The sequence below is a fragment of the Typopeltis vanoorti genome, chromosome 14 (genome assembly GCF_054136105.1).
Source record: "Typopeltis vanoorti isolate ZY-2024b chromosome 14, IOZ_Tvanoo_1.0, whole genome shotgun sequence".
Lineage (NCBI taxonomy): Eukaryota > Metazoa > Arthropoda > Arachnida > Uropygi > Thelyphonidae > Typopeltis > Typopeltis vanoorti.
In genome coordinates, this window is record NC_143562.1 from 102,847,842 (window position 1) to 102,864,604 (window position 16,763).

At 33.0% G+C, this 16,763-nt stretch overlaps 1 protein-coding gene across 2 annotated transcripts in view; it reads right to left on the reverse strand.

The window, feature by feature from the left end:
- Positions 1–16,229, reverse strand: part of LOC150099809 (neuronal acetylcholine receptor subunit alpha-2-like) — a 285,794-nt gene extending 269,565 nt beyond the window's left edge. The window contains exon 1 of one of the 2 annotated variants that reach the window (XM_090404521.1): positions 16,134–16,229. The gene's annotated coding sequence lies outside the window, so the exon portion shown is untranslated. The remainder of the gene's footprint in view (positions 1–16,133) is intronic. The other variant, XM_090404519.1, reaches the window with a different exon arrangement.
- Positions 16,230–16,763: the final 534 nt, after the last annotated feature.

Here is a 16,763-nt window from a genome sequence, read left to right on the forward strand (position 1 = left end):
ACGTATTTACGAGTCCTGTAGTAGGTGACCTTCAAGGTCAGTATTGAAAAGGGACGGCCTCCATTAGTCGGAAAGTCACGTAGCCGAATTAAGGACATCAAAGGGGAAGAATACGATTTGTCGGCGAAAGTTCGAGAACCGCCAGTTACATGCTGTTCTACGGGGTTCTCGTAACTACGCGCAAGACATGTACGGGGGCATTTGGGGTCCAATAAACTTAACCCAAAGTGCAGGAGTATTGAGAATATAAGGCTTGGAATTTTGTTGAGAAGGGCTTCCTGTTTCCATCTTGAGTGAGCTATCCACGAGAGGTCGTGAGGAAGAAGTGCCGTTAGTTCCGGGGGGGGGGGGGGGGAACGGAGTTCCGTCCACCAAGGGAATTTCCAGTCCGAAGCCAAGGATAAAAATCGGAGGCGACAGTCTAAGAAGAATTCCTGCTACTGGTCCTGAAGCCTTTGCCGCTCTGTTTGAGTATGTGCATGCCCACCAGCCTATGCAGTTCTTCAGCGGTCAGTTCCAGACGTCAGAAGACGCCAGCCTTGTGTCCCATTTGGCCAACGCGATTCCTCGACAGTGCCCTGTGACTCCCATCAAGGAAAAGAAGAAAACACGGAATGGAGAAGAAACCCCTGAAGCCCTGGAAAAGAAAAGGAAAAGAAACAAGGAGGGAAGGCGTATGCAAGACAGTCAGAGACCCACGTGAGTCTGTATGTTAATTATTTTATATTTGTGATTTAAGAGAATTTCCCACAAGGAACTGCTGAACTATTTAATATAGAAAAATAGTGGTTTAAGGTACATGGATCGCGCGTGGATTTGTGAAAAAAATTACTATTGAGTTTAACGCGAGCGTAGTTAATTTCCCTAAAAACAAAATTGGGTTAATTAAGATAGCCTTTGATTAATGTGTGTTAATTTAATTGCTTATTATCACGTCATAGAGCTGTTCTAATCAAAGGGAATGAAATATGCCAATGTGATTATCAGTCAATTAACGAAGTCTTTAGGATGAGAATCTAAGAGTCGTATAATGTGTGTGTGGTGCATGGTTGATGACTAATTTCGATTGTTAATGCGCACCTAGCAATTTCTTGTTCTGTGTGAATAATATTTAGTATTTGTGATATAGAATGTATTATCTGAGATTTAATTAGAGAAAAAAATAAGAGACTTCACTAAGAATTACATTTGAGTAATTATTCAAGATTAATGAATTTCTTGTATGAATGAAGTTTTGAATTCATGTATTGTATGGTAACTATTAGATATCAGTAATTAAATTTTGTTTATATATTAGTACATAATGGTTTGGTCTCATTTTCTTGTCTTTTGCAATGCACTGATTCAAAAATAATCTCTGATCTGTAAAGTGAGAACCCAAAGGTTAATGGAGTCCTTTTTGAGATAAAAAGAGAGTTATAGGGCCAGGACTGCAAAGCAAATTGATAACTTGGGGATGATAATGAGATTTTGTTGTGAAAGATTTAATAACCTACCTATATTTCTTGCACCATATCGAGGGCATGGATGGTGCAGTCATAAATCTAAATAAATATTTCCATTGCTCTCTGGTAGAAGGAGTATAGAATACAGAAGTTAAGAATCTAGAGTATAAAAAGGGGAACGTATAAAATTAAGTGACGATATATTACACTGTCGCAGCATCACCTGGATATATATATATAAGTAAAGCATCCCAGAATACAAGAAAGAGAAAAGGATTAATAATAGAAAACAAGAAACAACAACAAAGTAAGAAAAAATAAACATATTTTTACAATATAGCTAATGTCAATGGGAGCAACGGACAAAAGAAATCAGTAAGTTGCACGAACTAGAATCACATTCAAGGCACAAAAAGAGAATCTGACTGCTGTGTACTTTTAATAAATCTCTTTTTGCAAACAAATAGAAAATTTTGATTATTAAGAAAGCAGATTAGTTACAACAGAAAAGGTAACGATATTTGGGAAATGCCCGTAATTAATCAACCAACAAGCAACGTTGTAAGAATTACTAGAGTAATTGGATAAATGCTGAAAAGTCCAATGAAAACTGATAAAGAAATCCCGGCGGTTTCTTTGTTTATGATGAAAAAACTGCTTAAAAGACTTATACCATGTATGTTCATGCTATGTATTAATATAAATGTGATAAAAAATGGACTTGAATCATGTATTAGAAATAAAGATCAGAAAAAAAATTTGATACTTAATAACATGTTATATGTTTTTAAAAATATGTTAGTTTACATGCAAACTAAGATATTTTTAAAACCTACAAATGAAGTAAATTATTATACCGTTTGTAAGAATACTTCTGAAACGTCTTTAGGATGCCAAGATCAATCTCTGTTTATTAAAAGATTAAATAACAGTTCCACAGGAAGAAGTTCATCATCCTGTGAGAACTTGGGCCACCGTATAGTGATGATTAAATATTATTAAATAAAATTAAATGTAAACCATATTACGAGTGTACTATGTGTAGTCTCTTCCAAACAGAATATATTGCCAATATATTCTAACGACATCAAGTCAGGTACTGAAAATAACATTTCTTGGCATAATTTTTTATAAGTAATATGGAGACGTTTTAACAAAAAAAAAAAATGCACTATAAAGCTATCAGAAATCTCATATAAAGATTCCATGTAATATAATTTAGCAAATCACCAACTTAATAGAATTTGAAAGCATCTGATTTAATTTCCACACAATTCTATGATGGTATTTAAATAAACGCACGACGAGAGAATAAATGTAAAGTCGAAACATTTTATATAATTAATACAGCATGGATATGGAAAAATAAAATTAAATGCTATTCCTAAAATAAAACAGTACCCGAATACTGAGCACGACACTGAATACTTTTGCATCTATTCGAAATGGACACTGTTCGCTAAGAGATATATGCATGATTTGTTCGTTTCAAACACTTCCGGAATCCATTTCATGCATCTGGTTTCGAGGATATTTCTACTTCTGGCAAACGAGCAATGCAGAATGGAGGACTAGTTTCTGTGATGATGGCAAGCATCGTCTTGAGAGGAAATGAAATACAGTTTAGGTTTGGTGACGTTGGCAGTCTGCTTTCATCAGGACATCCTCCCATAAAAAACTGAATCAGCTGTCAGTAGTGCGGAAATTTAAAGCGCAGTCCGATTTCATTGCATTCCTTTTTTTTTTTTTTTTCATTTTAGTGAAGTTGAATAACCGAAGTTTTCCATGAATAACAAGTATGGCTTACTTGAAGACATGAGAAAAAGAGAAGTAAATGATGTGTGTGCATAAGTACCTTCTTTCAAATTCTGAAGCCATGTCTGTCTATTTTTGGTATCTTGCTATTCTTAAAAAGGTATTACTAAAGGATATTTTGGAATCGAATCAACAACAACTGACAGATTTATAAGAAATAGTGGAATATTTCTTCACACTGTTCGTTTATGCAGCTGGATGTGTTTTTACTTTAAGAAGCTTCAATAGCAGTAAGTGAGCAATGGAATGCCATATGTTAACTATAGAACACTGAACCAATATGTAGATATTGGTTCAGTGTTCTATAGTAGTAAATATTGTTTATGTTCATTAAAAGGAAAAAGAAATACTTCAAATTTACGTAACGAAACATCCAGTTTTAGTACAATATTGGAAAAGAACAGATAGGTCTTACTCTCTCTTAAGGACATCACCTTGAGTGCAGTCGGAAAAACGACATGTTGTGTTGGTTAACAAAACCCTGAGTTTTAATGCCTTCTAAAACGCGAGGAATAATGACTATCTACTGAAAGTGTTAGTCGGTCTCATACAAAGAAAACAGTTTTCCTTCAAGGAAATTCCGTGATGGCATCATATTAATGACAAAATTATCTTTAGCTGAAAATCTATATTAATATTCTTTTTATATTTTAGGAGGATATTTAAGACAGAAGTTCAACATGGTGTATACCAGTATTGCAACATGCAGCTCTCTAGCAAAACATACGATAAAGATTTAAATCGATAACAGCAGGAGTTTATATCGCACAGACAGATACTATTCAATAAATGATGTATGTTTATAAAATAACTTTCTGGGTTTAAGGAGATTATCTCCTGATGCAACTGATCGAGGAAGTTGCATCTGGAGATAAGGAAGTTACTTTATAAATAGCCAGTATTTGACATTTACGATAGAAATGAGAATTTGAATTGAAAAAAATATAATAAAATAAAAGGATGCACCTATTAATCTATATTAATATTCTTGCATGGGCGTTTAGAAAGAAAAAAGAAAATAAAGAAACCAAGCCTAGTTCAAAATCGATACAAATTCACCTATCCTATTCCCTTTAATTCTAATAAAAAGACACGTTAAACTGGCAATTCAAAATGGACCAATAGAGGCGAATATACGGGCACTTTGAGTTACCGTGCTTCCTATAAGGTTTGGCTAAAGCAAATCGTAGTAAGGCGACGAGTGTATTTCAGCAGCTCTTTTTTCAATTTTCGCCTGAAACTTTTATAGTTTCTGTATTCGGTTGTGAAATGATGTTGGATTTAATATCCACTTATTTTATATAATTTCGCATCGTCGAAGTACGCCTTTTGGCTCTTTATTTTAGTAAATTTCGGTGTAGTCTAGCAAGCAAGCGGCGGCCAATAACAACCTAACTGTGAGCATAATCGTAAATATTGTTGTTATAAGGTTTTCCCATGTTTACATTTCCGTAGCTACTGCTATGATTTATGTCGAACTTTCGGGAACGAAAAAAAAAAAAAACTAAGTTGAAACAGGAATGCAAATGAATAATTTACTGACTAAAATTAATTCTTTATTTGCATTCCTGTTTCCACGCAGTTTATTCGTTTCAAATCGACATGAATCTTTTTTATAATGTTAATTGTTAGGCGAAAGTTTGTTTCGAGAATTAAAAAAAAAGAAGAAGAAAAATGTTTTACTGGAGAATCAGTTTCAACAGAGATTTCTGCTATGGTCAAATGAAATTTAGGTGGAGATGAAGTTCATCGCCGGTGCGAGACCACTGCCCTTGGAGACCTGAAGTGGCTTGAAAAAATTAAATGTTTGATCTGTAGAGCAGAGTTCCCGGACTATGTAAAATATAAGTTTCAAAAATAAAAAAAAATATAAAATTGATTAAAAAAATAGAAAAACATTCTTAGCCCACCCACGGAACAAAATGTACTATGGGTTTGCAAATAACCGTTCGTGGTGGGAACAACATTATAAAAAAATCAATAAATCTTGACAATTACTACAAGTCGGATTTATCATTTCATTCACTTTAGAGTAAAGCATGTATGTCTTGGAACAACCATCTTAAAAGCACACACATTGCATTTCGGTATACTGTATGCATCTATAATTGAGCTGTATATTGTCCATACATTATTACGTTGTCTTTAATTCACAGAAATTCGAGAAATTTAATTCCAGAAACTTGCTGGAACGAAAAAAGCAAGTCAAATTGGACTCACATGAGGACTACTTTTCATGTAGCCAAATTTTTTTGAACGAATAGCGGAGGAACTGCCCTCTTCGTGGCCGAAAAAAAAAAAATTGGGCTTGCTATCTATGTTAGCTAGGAGCAAACACTCTCGATTCAACTGTCAAATGTAATTAAGCTTGCAAATAACACTTTTGCAAGCGAGCTGTGGTGATCTTTTTGCATTCCTATTTAAGAAAATGATTGCGGTGCAAATATTTTAAAATAAAAATCTATATTATTCTGTAAAGTTTTAGAAGTAACTGCGTTGTAGTATTGCAGCTAGATTGCTAGAGCGAACACTGCCACAAGTGCCATGTAGGTGATGTCAAACCTTTAATACAAATGTTGAAGGTCAATCGTTCTTTAAATCAGAAGTTGGCCATAATTTTTGTTCATATTCACACGGCTTTTCCTTAATACTTCTAGAGCTTCCTTAAAATTGCGGCAGGCTGCTAAAAGAAAAGAAAAGCTTGGTAGTGGTATTGTAGATCGAAATGCTGTGGTGGCAAGTTCTGATAATCTGAACTTGTGTTTGATATGGCGCTGCACGGCTTTACATTTTTCTTCCGACTCATTTATTCCAAACATGCGCTATATATATATATATATATATATATATATATATATATATATATATATATATATATATATATACATGTTAAATATTTAATGACTGAACACCGAGATTTTAAAAACAAAACTTTAATAGATCACACGACTAGTTTCATGTGTAACAGCATAAAAATATACAAACACAGAAAGAGCATAAAAACATTGCATTTCTAATATAACGGAACATGACAATTAACTGAAAATAAAGTTTAAATGGGAGACTGAGTTCTAGTTGAAGCGTCACTCACATGCGTGCGTGTGAAATCGCGTGTGTGCCAATATTGAATGGCAGAACTGTGAGAGTTTGGCAAACTATAACTTAGGTTGCTATTCATGTGGGAGGCGTCAAGAAAACGTTTTCACTTGAAACGTTGAACTTACAACGTCTTAAAATGTTGTAAGTCCCACTCCATTATTCCTAAATTTATTCAATTCAAAGAGAACATTAAAATAGAACGGGCCCACAGAATTTACCGCAAAGCTAAATTAGAACTCCTTTCTGAAAGGATCTGCGATACTAAACGTACTTTGGCATCCTTGTTTTCCAAAAAATCTTCGCTTGAAAGTCGATTAGAAATCTCCCTTGACAATGTCTCCTGGAACAACACTAAAGAGATTAGCAACCTTTTAGCAACTTGAGCACAAAACATCAACAAAATAAAAATTATAAAAATAAGTTCGATTCTCTTAAACGTGTACAGGAACAATCCTCTTTTACCAATCGTTCTCTCAGTCATAACAAAGTGGTTATTAATAAATCTTCCCATAACCTAACAGCCGCGAGGGCTCAATTTTATTCTTTCTCCCAGATCTATTCCAAAAGAATTCTTCCTCACGAAAATCGAAAAGGCCACCTCTCTACCCCCAACCCAAGATGCGAATTTACTTCTCATGGAATCCAGTTTTTGCAATTAATAGTGCCAAAAACCCCCTGCAGAGTGAAACACAAGCCCTAAAACAACTTAAAAACAATCAAGACATCATAATCCTCCCAGCTGACAAAGGAAATACTACAGTAATTCTTAACAAAACGGACTAACGCCATAAAATCTTGGAGTTATTAGACTCGGAAACTTACTCTCAGCTTGATAGAGATCCCTCTAGGGAGCTTCACAACCGCACTAATCTTCTGAGAACTACAGTACTACAGAATTACCAAGAAATATCCGCCTTTCTCCGCTCACTTCACTTCACTTATTCCCCGACTGTATGGTCTTCCGAAGATACTCCTTTAAGACCAATAGTCGAAGGTATCGACTCTCCTACATACAACTTATCGAAGTATCTCGCTTCTTCGTTGAAATGTCTCACAGGTAAATCTTCTTTCATTAAAAACTCAGCAGACTTTGTATCCAAGATGGACGTCAAACTCAACAACTCTGATATCATGGTCAGTTTCGATGTTGTATCTCTGTTCACTAATGTACCCATTCAAGATGTTCTTACTCTTCCAAAAAACAAGGTTTCAAAAAAGATCTTCGCATTAGTATTTCACTGTGTCAATTCGGGCTATTTTAAATTTGAAAGCATGATTTACACACAAAATACCGGATAAGCCATGGGTAATCCGTTATCTCCGGTGCTTGGGAACATCTTTCTTGAAGATTTCGAAGAAAAAGCTATTTCTTCGGCTTCGTTGAAACCAAAGATTTGGCTACGATACATAGATGGTGTTTTCCTGATCTGGGAACATGGCCAAGATAACCTTCAAATATTCCTTAATCACCTGAATGTCATACATCCTAACATCAAATTTACCTCACAGTTAGAAGTGGACAGTTCCCTTTCTTTTTTAGATATTAAATTAACCAGGACAACTGAAAACATCAGTTCGCCATCTTTAGAAAACTACACATACCGACAGGTATCTACATGCGGACTCTCACCACTATCCCCCACAGAAATTTGGCATCATCTCTACTCTTCTCATCGGGCCAGATCCTTGTTATTAGATGAACAAAAGCTTAAAAATGAACTAAAACAAAGTACCTTCAAACAAAATGGATACTCTGAGAAAAGTATAAACAGAATTCTTTTTTCACCGTCACCATCAACCACCTCATGAGGATACGTCTAATTTCAAAGTCTGCATCTCCCTACCTGATATTAGTTTTCTATTAGTAAGCCATTCGAAAGAGAAACCACAGTCTTCAGTTTCCTGGTGTCTACAGAATTGTGTATGATTGCGATAAACAGTATTATGGTCAGACTGAAAAATCAATCGTTCTCCACTTAGAGGAACATCAGAGCAATATATCTTACAGCAGAATTCGGGCTAGTGCCTTGTCCAGTGATGTACTATTTTCTGCAAACACCAATGAGGAAAGTCCCCAACATCAAATACACTGGGATTTAACAACCAACATTCACAGATGTTATGACGAACTAAAGAGACGAATTCTGGAATCGAAAGAAATAGTTTTTGACGCCTCCCACATGAATAGTAACCTAAGTTATAGTTTGCCAAACTCTCACAGTTCTGCCATTCAATATTGGCGCACACGCGATTTCACACGCACGCATGTGAGTGACGCTTCAACTAGAACTAAGTCTCCCATTTGTAGTTCACTACACATGAACTACAAAACCGTACTAACAATTTACTACAGAATACAAGTTAACTTCCTCGCAATGTACGTCTTTCTCTATGCTCCCTACATTCACTTATACCACGTATTTACGGAGTCCCGAAAATACATAAAGAAAACATTCCTTTTCACCCAATTGTGGAAGGTATTTACTCTCCAACCTACAAGCTATCAAAACATCTTGCAAAATACCTCAAGTCTTTCTCTAATAAGTCTTCATCGTTCATCAACTAGACTTTGTATCACATATAAAAGATATATCCATCAACGAGAATGATATTATAGCCAGTTCAGATATTATTTCATTATTTGCAAATGTACCAACTGAAGAAGTATTAATATTATTAAAGGATAAATTATCCAAAAAATGTTTGCTTTATTAAAGCATTGAGTTCAATCTGGCTACTTCCGATATCAAGACACCATCTATAAACAGAACCGGGGCTTAGCGATGGGGAACCCTTTATTCCCTATTCTGGCGAATATTTACCTTGAGGATTTCGAAACAAGAGCTATATCGTCCTTTTCGTTTAAACCAAAGGTTTGGAAGAGTTTTGTAGATGACGTTTTTATTATATGGAGCCACGGCAAAAACTCTCTCATGGATTTTCTTCATCATTTTAATAACCAACATCCAAATATAAAATTCACTGCCGAACTAGAACATGAAAACTCCCTAACATTCCTGGATATAAAACTCTCAGGCTGCTCTGGAAAATTTAGAATTTCTATGTACAGAAAACCAACGCATACTAATAGATATCCTCACAATCTTTCTCATCATTTTCCACCACAAAAACTCGGAACTATTTCCACCTTGGGACACAGAGCACGCTCTCTTTTAAACGATCCAGATGAACTTCAAAAAGAAATTAATCACCTCTCACATGGCTCTTTGAACAAAATGGATATTATAAAAAAAAATTAAGAAATTTCTTATAGATCCTCCTAGGCACCGCAATACAGAAACTACCAATTTTAAAGTAGCATCTCAATCCCATACATCAGTTCGGTCTCCCAAAAATTGGCTAAAGTCCTTAAGAAGTACAACATCGGGACGTTGTTCACTACACTTCCAAAAATCCGATCTCTTATAAGCCATCCTAAGCATCACAATCTGAAATATCCTGGCGTATATAAACTATGGTGTGACTGTAATATTCCTTATTATGGTCAAACTAATGTCTATTGAACTTCGTATGGAGGAACATAAAAGAGACATCTCCTATAAAAGATCACATGCCAGTGCCTTATCCAGCCATATTCTCTTCTCTAACAATCCTCATGATGATTTTCAAGGTCACTCAATTTCCTGAGATAGATCTGAAAACATTTCCCGCTGCCATGATGAATTTGAAAGAAAGATAGTGGAATCCAGGGAGTTCGTCCTCAATGCTGAACATTTAAACAACAATTTAAGCTATAACATCCCTGATAGCCATACTGCTGTTATTCAGTACTGGCGTTCTCGAGAGTCTGCTACCACGCATACAACAAACAATGGCACGTAAAATAGAACTTGAATGTTAATGCAACGTTTTTTATTTCAATTATGTACTGCAATTTATCTGTGCTTTTCAGTTTTTTAGAATCTTCAGTTTTTATTATTGTTTCCTCTTCCTAAAAAGATACCTGATGAAGGCTGTAAAAAGCCGAAAGTAGTTGTATTTTTCATCATTAAAGTTTTTAATTAATTCTCGGTTTTTTTAGTGATTAAATATCTTTCTAAATGTATCAAAATAACCGAGACAATGCTCATGAATGAATATATATATATATACAGTATATATACACACTGAAGTGATTTACTCGGTTGTTAAACATATTTTTTAAAAGAATTGAATGACTATTTTCTGTTGCATAAATTTCCTCCGAATTATCGCACCACAAGTTGTTCGTCAGAATCCAGGACTGAAATTCGCCACTTTACTATAATCTTGTGCTCCATTCGCTCCATAATTCCGATTGCAAACCCACAGACTACCTTGAGGTCGAGCAATCAAAGGATAACACAAATCCAATATTAGTAATTTTTTTTTCATGCATTGATTGATAGTACTAATGGACAATAAACTGAATATTCTCTCGTATTCCGGACTGCCAAAAAAAAATATATATATATATATATATATATATATATATATATATATATATATATATATAATATATATATATATATATATATATATATATATATATATATATAAGAAGAAGAAGAAGAAGAAGAAAATAAAATAAATAAATAAAATAAAATAATATTTCTCTAAATAATGAAATTATGACAGTTTCTTTTTTAAAAAAATAAACTCTAATATTCTAAAATCATAAAGGGCTGTACTTTTTTTACAACACAATTTTCTCATGAATATTGTATTATTCATCTTGACGAGTAAAGACCATCTCAACAGCACTAATATCAAAAATAATTAATCTCCATAATCTTTCAGTGTTTACTGAATTCTATACGTAATATTTGACAAAACAGCGATAAGCGTACTGATTTTACTTTTTTTAGCGAAATAAGGAAATCAGTATACTGCAGCAGCTCTTAAATACGAAACTGGGAGCAGAAAACCAACTGAAAGCAATCAGTGCTTCTCCATTTCAATAGCCATGAATCAGAAACATGTTTTGGTAACATGGCGCAAGAAATAAATGTACAACAGCCAATTTGCAATATACTGTATGAAGTTGAATAGTTAGGTCTACGGCAAAAATATTTAAACCACAGCCTTCTGGTATTATTTGTAGTTATATATTAAATCTCATATTTAATAGTCAAAAATAATATTTTTCAACACCTGGAATAATCAAGCGCCCTTCCTATCTTAAGCTATAGTGAAGTTTGCCAAAGTTGCGCCCACTTGCAACCCTTTGTCGCAATGAACTGAGCCTACAGGTAATGTATTCAAGTCCTCCACCAGCTGACGACGAACTTTCTCCAAAGAACTTTGTCTTCAAGATCTGGTCGTCATTATGCCTCCGCTCTAAGAATGGTTAAGGTTCTACTTTTTATCACTTTTTTAATAAGAAAACTCAAAACATGCGATCATTCCATCATCGGGTGGTTTCATTTTTTAAAGCTTTAAATTACATTCCAGTTATACATTGTGTTCTTCATTATACTACCAAATTTCATGCATCTCTGCATTCTGCTGGCAGTATCGTGTAAGTTCCCGCCCCGTTTTTCTTTTCTTTCTTTATTTTTTAGAATGCATTTCTGTTTACATTCATTTGATTAATACCATAAGAATAACATGCTAAAAAAAAATCGTCTATATAAAAACATTAAATATATTAACATAAAAATAGTCAGCACTGCAATAAAACAAAAAAATGATTAAAAGTATCTAAACCCGTGAACGATATGTAAAAGGTAATGCAAAAAGTATCTGCAAAAAGCAAAACAAATAGTTATAAATAAAGGATTTATTATCAAAATCAGACAGTAGACATGGATCTAATTTAGAATTTAAAAAAAAAAAAAAAAAAATATATATATATATATATATATATATAAAATATATATATATATATATATATATATATATATATATATATATATATATATATATATATATATATATATATATATATAAAATATATATATATAAAATATATATATATAAAATATATATATATATATCCTACTACCGAGACAACGTAATGGGCACTCTTGTTTGTCTGTAGAGCAGGACAGAAGATCTGTTCAACGTCATCAAAGCTGGATGCATTATTTACTAAACAAAGGAATCTGGCCTAATTTTAATCACTGCCACTATATAAGATACTTTTTAAGTTAGAAGGAATGAGTATTCGAATTAAAAGCAAATTAATTAAAATATTATGTTCGCGCGGTTAGCCTTTTGGCTGTGCGCTTTGCAACCATATGCCTGGGGAAGGAGTGTCCTAGGTTCGATTCCTGTCGGTGACGTGAGGAGCTGAAGGATCTTCCTCAGCCATAGCCAAGTCCTTGGGCGTGGACAGTAGGGTTTTTTTCCCCAGTTTATCCTGGGGTTATTCATCCCGCAAAGCAGGCAAACCGGCTTTGAGAACTCAACACTACAAGACATAGGATACACCGGGACTTAGGGCTGACCAGCTTATCCTGTGAACGGTTTGAGGTCCGATGATTAATAAACTCTCGACACCGCAAGGTAAAAGAGGGTAAAAAGAAGATAAGATGAGATTTAATTAATATATATATATATATATATATATATACTACTTTGACATTACATTCAAATACTAGAAGCAATAAAATATTAGTTTTTAAGATAACTATCAGGACACATCTTTACGGGGAAAGAGTTGTATGTTGAAGTAAATAAAAGCTCGGAAGTATTTTATGCTTCCATAATACGAAATATCAAATTGATGTAAAAATATATTCAAAGCCAAAAATCTTAGAGGATTCAATGCTTTTTCAGTCCCTGAAAATGGCTGTACAGAGATTCGATGAATATGTGCCTGAAAGCCAATTATTGACCAACAGTTCACTTAACATTTCCTTACCTATAAAATCGCATCCTTTTCCCTTCCAAATAAAACAAAATAACGCTCTTGTCTATCACACATAAATGAGTAACATTAATTTCTGTCTAGCGCGCGCGCGCGCGCGCGCACACACACACACACACACACACACACACACACACACACACACACACACACACACACACACACACACACACACACACACACACACATTAGTAAAATTCAACAAACAAACTTGAGAGTCTTTCCAAAGACTAAAGACTGTTTTGCCGGAGCAGTTCTCTAGTTGTATTGCAATTCACATAGAATACCCGTAAGAATAAAGTAATAGCTGATTCAATTGTCGAGAAGATGCTTATTCGTGTCGCTACGCAAATAACCATCTTCTCGTGTACCAATGTTAAAAGTGTGATTATGAGCTATTGCTTCCCGACACTCTCAACTGAAAATTTGCCACTTAGTTTTTTTTTTTTTTAGATTGTTCCTTCCAAAACAATATATGAATGCATAAAATTAGTTCATAAAATAACAAAACTTTTTCACTGTATATTGATATAAATTCCTGCATCCTGGACAGTTACAATTCCGCCTTCTTTTTATTAGCAAAATCTGCGGCCGACACAGATACAATAAACATTTTTACTTAAAGCAAATAAATAAGGTGATATTCAGTTTTGTATTGTGGCGCCATCTCTCGATAATATGCTTCAATAACATCTATAAAATACAATACTGTACTTTATATTTGTCTAGGAAGTACTTTCAAATATCTGAATTTATTTTGGAATGACATCATTAATATCACAATCCAAATACCAGTGCAAATTTAACATTTGCAAAGGTAAAATGCCTTTGCAAATGTTAAAGATGACAATTTCAAATTAAAACTGAATTTATTGACATGCAAAATGTCAACAATCAAAAATTTAAATAATTATGGATTTTTTTTTAAATTTAATTTACAAAGTATATATTATGCAGATTTTTCTGATGCAAGAGACTTGTTTAATTTTCTCGTCTCAGAAAAAGGAACACTATAGATGTCAAAAGTTGTCTACCGATTCTTGTATCACGATCGTTTATCCATACATACTAGAAAGCGTACTCGTATTCGGGCAATGGTAGAAACCATTCGTCAACCAATTGCCAAAACATTAGGAGTGAAACTCATCTACCTTGGTAGGTAAAAATGGCGTAGTGATTTATTACTTGTTTACTGTATTAATTTATTTAATAAAATAATAATTTTAATTAATTAATTCATAATATATATTATTAATTATTGTATATATAATATATCATATATATATGATAATTTATTAATTATAATTCTCTTATATATATACTAATGATGTTGCCCAAAGATTTCAGACCCCTTTTTTTATCACCTTCTGGATTTTTCTCTTCTATCACCTTCTGGATTATTCTACTTTCCTTATTTTCAGAAAATAAATAAAAGAAAAAGTCTCAGCAGCAAGGATTGATTTCTTGAGTAATTAAAAAAAAAAGTGCTAAACGCTTACTTGAAAAATTGATAGTGTTAACTCAGTTCATAAGTTAAAATATCTAAACAACACGAATGCTTTTACATATTTTCATATATAAAAGGATAAGTATTGCATTATCTGGAGGTGTCACGAATAATAATAATAATAATAATGTACTTAGGAGATAATGCTGTTTTATTCTTGAGAAAATATAATTTGATAATTGTAAGAAGAAACAATACTAATAACCTGAAAAAACTGCACAATAACTTTTACAAGTTAGTGATTTATTCCCATAGTACTACGCCAGCGTAAGAAAACAATAGTCTAAGGTATTCTTGATTTCTATTCCTTAATTTTAGGAAACTAGTCTAACTTTCACTGAAAATCCTAACAAACTTTGCATTTTTTTAAGATATACTTTCGACAATTTCCATGTCATACCCTATTTACCTATTGCTACAGTGACCATATTTTTTTTTTTTTTTTTTTGGAGAAAATAAAGGACAAATCAGAAATAGTTTCATAATAATTAAAAAAAAAGCAGGTTGCGTTTATTTGTTTCACTAAAACTAAAAAGCTTTATAGCATTTATTTTAAAATATAAGCATATACATAGCATTTTAAACAATCATATTGTTATTTAAAAAATTTAATTTTGATACTTTTCACATTAATAAATCAGGTATGTGTTTTAAAAATTCATAAAACTGTATGCAAATTGATGTCCAAGTTGCATTTGGTATAAATGCATGCTTTCAATGTTTCGATTTTTAATTGGTTTTTTCACTGGTCCACATATTGTTCACTAATGAAAATACTCGTTCAGTGGGACATTAGATCCAGGGAGATATAAGCAAAATTCAACGAATTTTAAAATGTTTTTAAAAGATGTGTTTATCTGTGGAATATTTAAAATTTTCGACCGATCTACGTTGGCAGGACTCGTCATTCTTCGATCTTTTCACTGGTGACATATTTTGACATGTACACACGCACATCGACGCAGCGATATACGCCGCGCCGTTAGCGAGTGCAGGTGAAATGACAGTTTCATATTTCTATGGGCCGTGTGCTGTGCGCGAATATTCAATTTACTATTTCAATTCACAAAATAAAAGGCAAAATGGCTATTTTAGAGGGAAAAAACAACTAAAGGACAAAGCAGTGAAATAAAGGACTGTCCTCTTAAATAAAAGATGTATGGTTACCGTGCCTATTGATCATAACGAGTAGGTATTTAATTGTTTGTTGTTTAAATTATATTCAAGCATGTAACAAAACTCCAAAATATTCAACAATATGGCGGAAAGCTTGGAGCAGCAATTTTCTGAGCATGTTGCCTTCATCTTCTGCTTATCATTTTCAAAAAATACTTTGAATGAAATATATTTCAAAAAAATACTTTGAAAGAAATATGTTTCAAAAAATACTTAAAGTATACTCAGAAATACTTACATTCTTCACTACAAAATATTAAGCGCTACTTCTCTCAAGAAAACACATAAATATTCCTACGTCAACACACAAAAACAAACAACAAAGCTTTTGTTTTCGACTGCCGACCTCTGATGTAAGAGCAAGTTAATTTTTACTGAAAAATTAATGATGTGGGTAGTTGCAGTAAACGGAACAGCTTCATCAATGTGTGGAAAGAAACTATATATATCTAAACATATTCATTTATAATTAATATGTTTATATTTTTATAATTAAATATTTGTTTTTTTCTACAGTTAATTTATATAAATATTAATTCATTATTAATATATTTATATATGAATGAATTATTTCATACAAATATAAATTAATTCTCGGAAATATTTTGCAAACAAATAATTGTAGTGACGTAAGAATTCACATAAGCTTTCACAATCAAACTAGGTGGCGTTATATATCATACTCAACTGAAAGAGCAGTTATTAAAATTAATTTAAAAAAAAAATTCTAAAATAATCTATAATAGCTTCCAGTTGTTATTTAAAAATTTAATCCTCATTATTAACTTTCAATAAAGCTTTTCTTTCCTGATAACCAAAAACCAAATGTATTTGCGCTTCACAGACAGTGTAGATAATCGTAAATCGT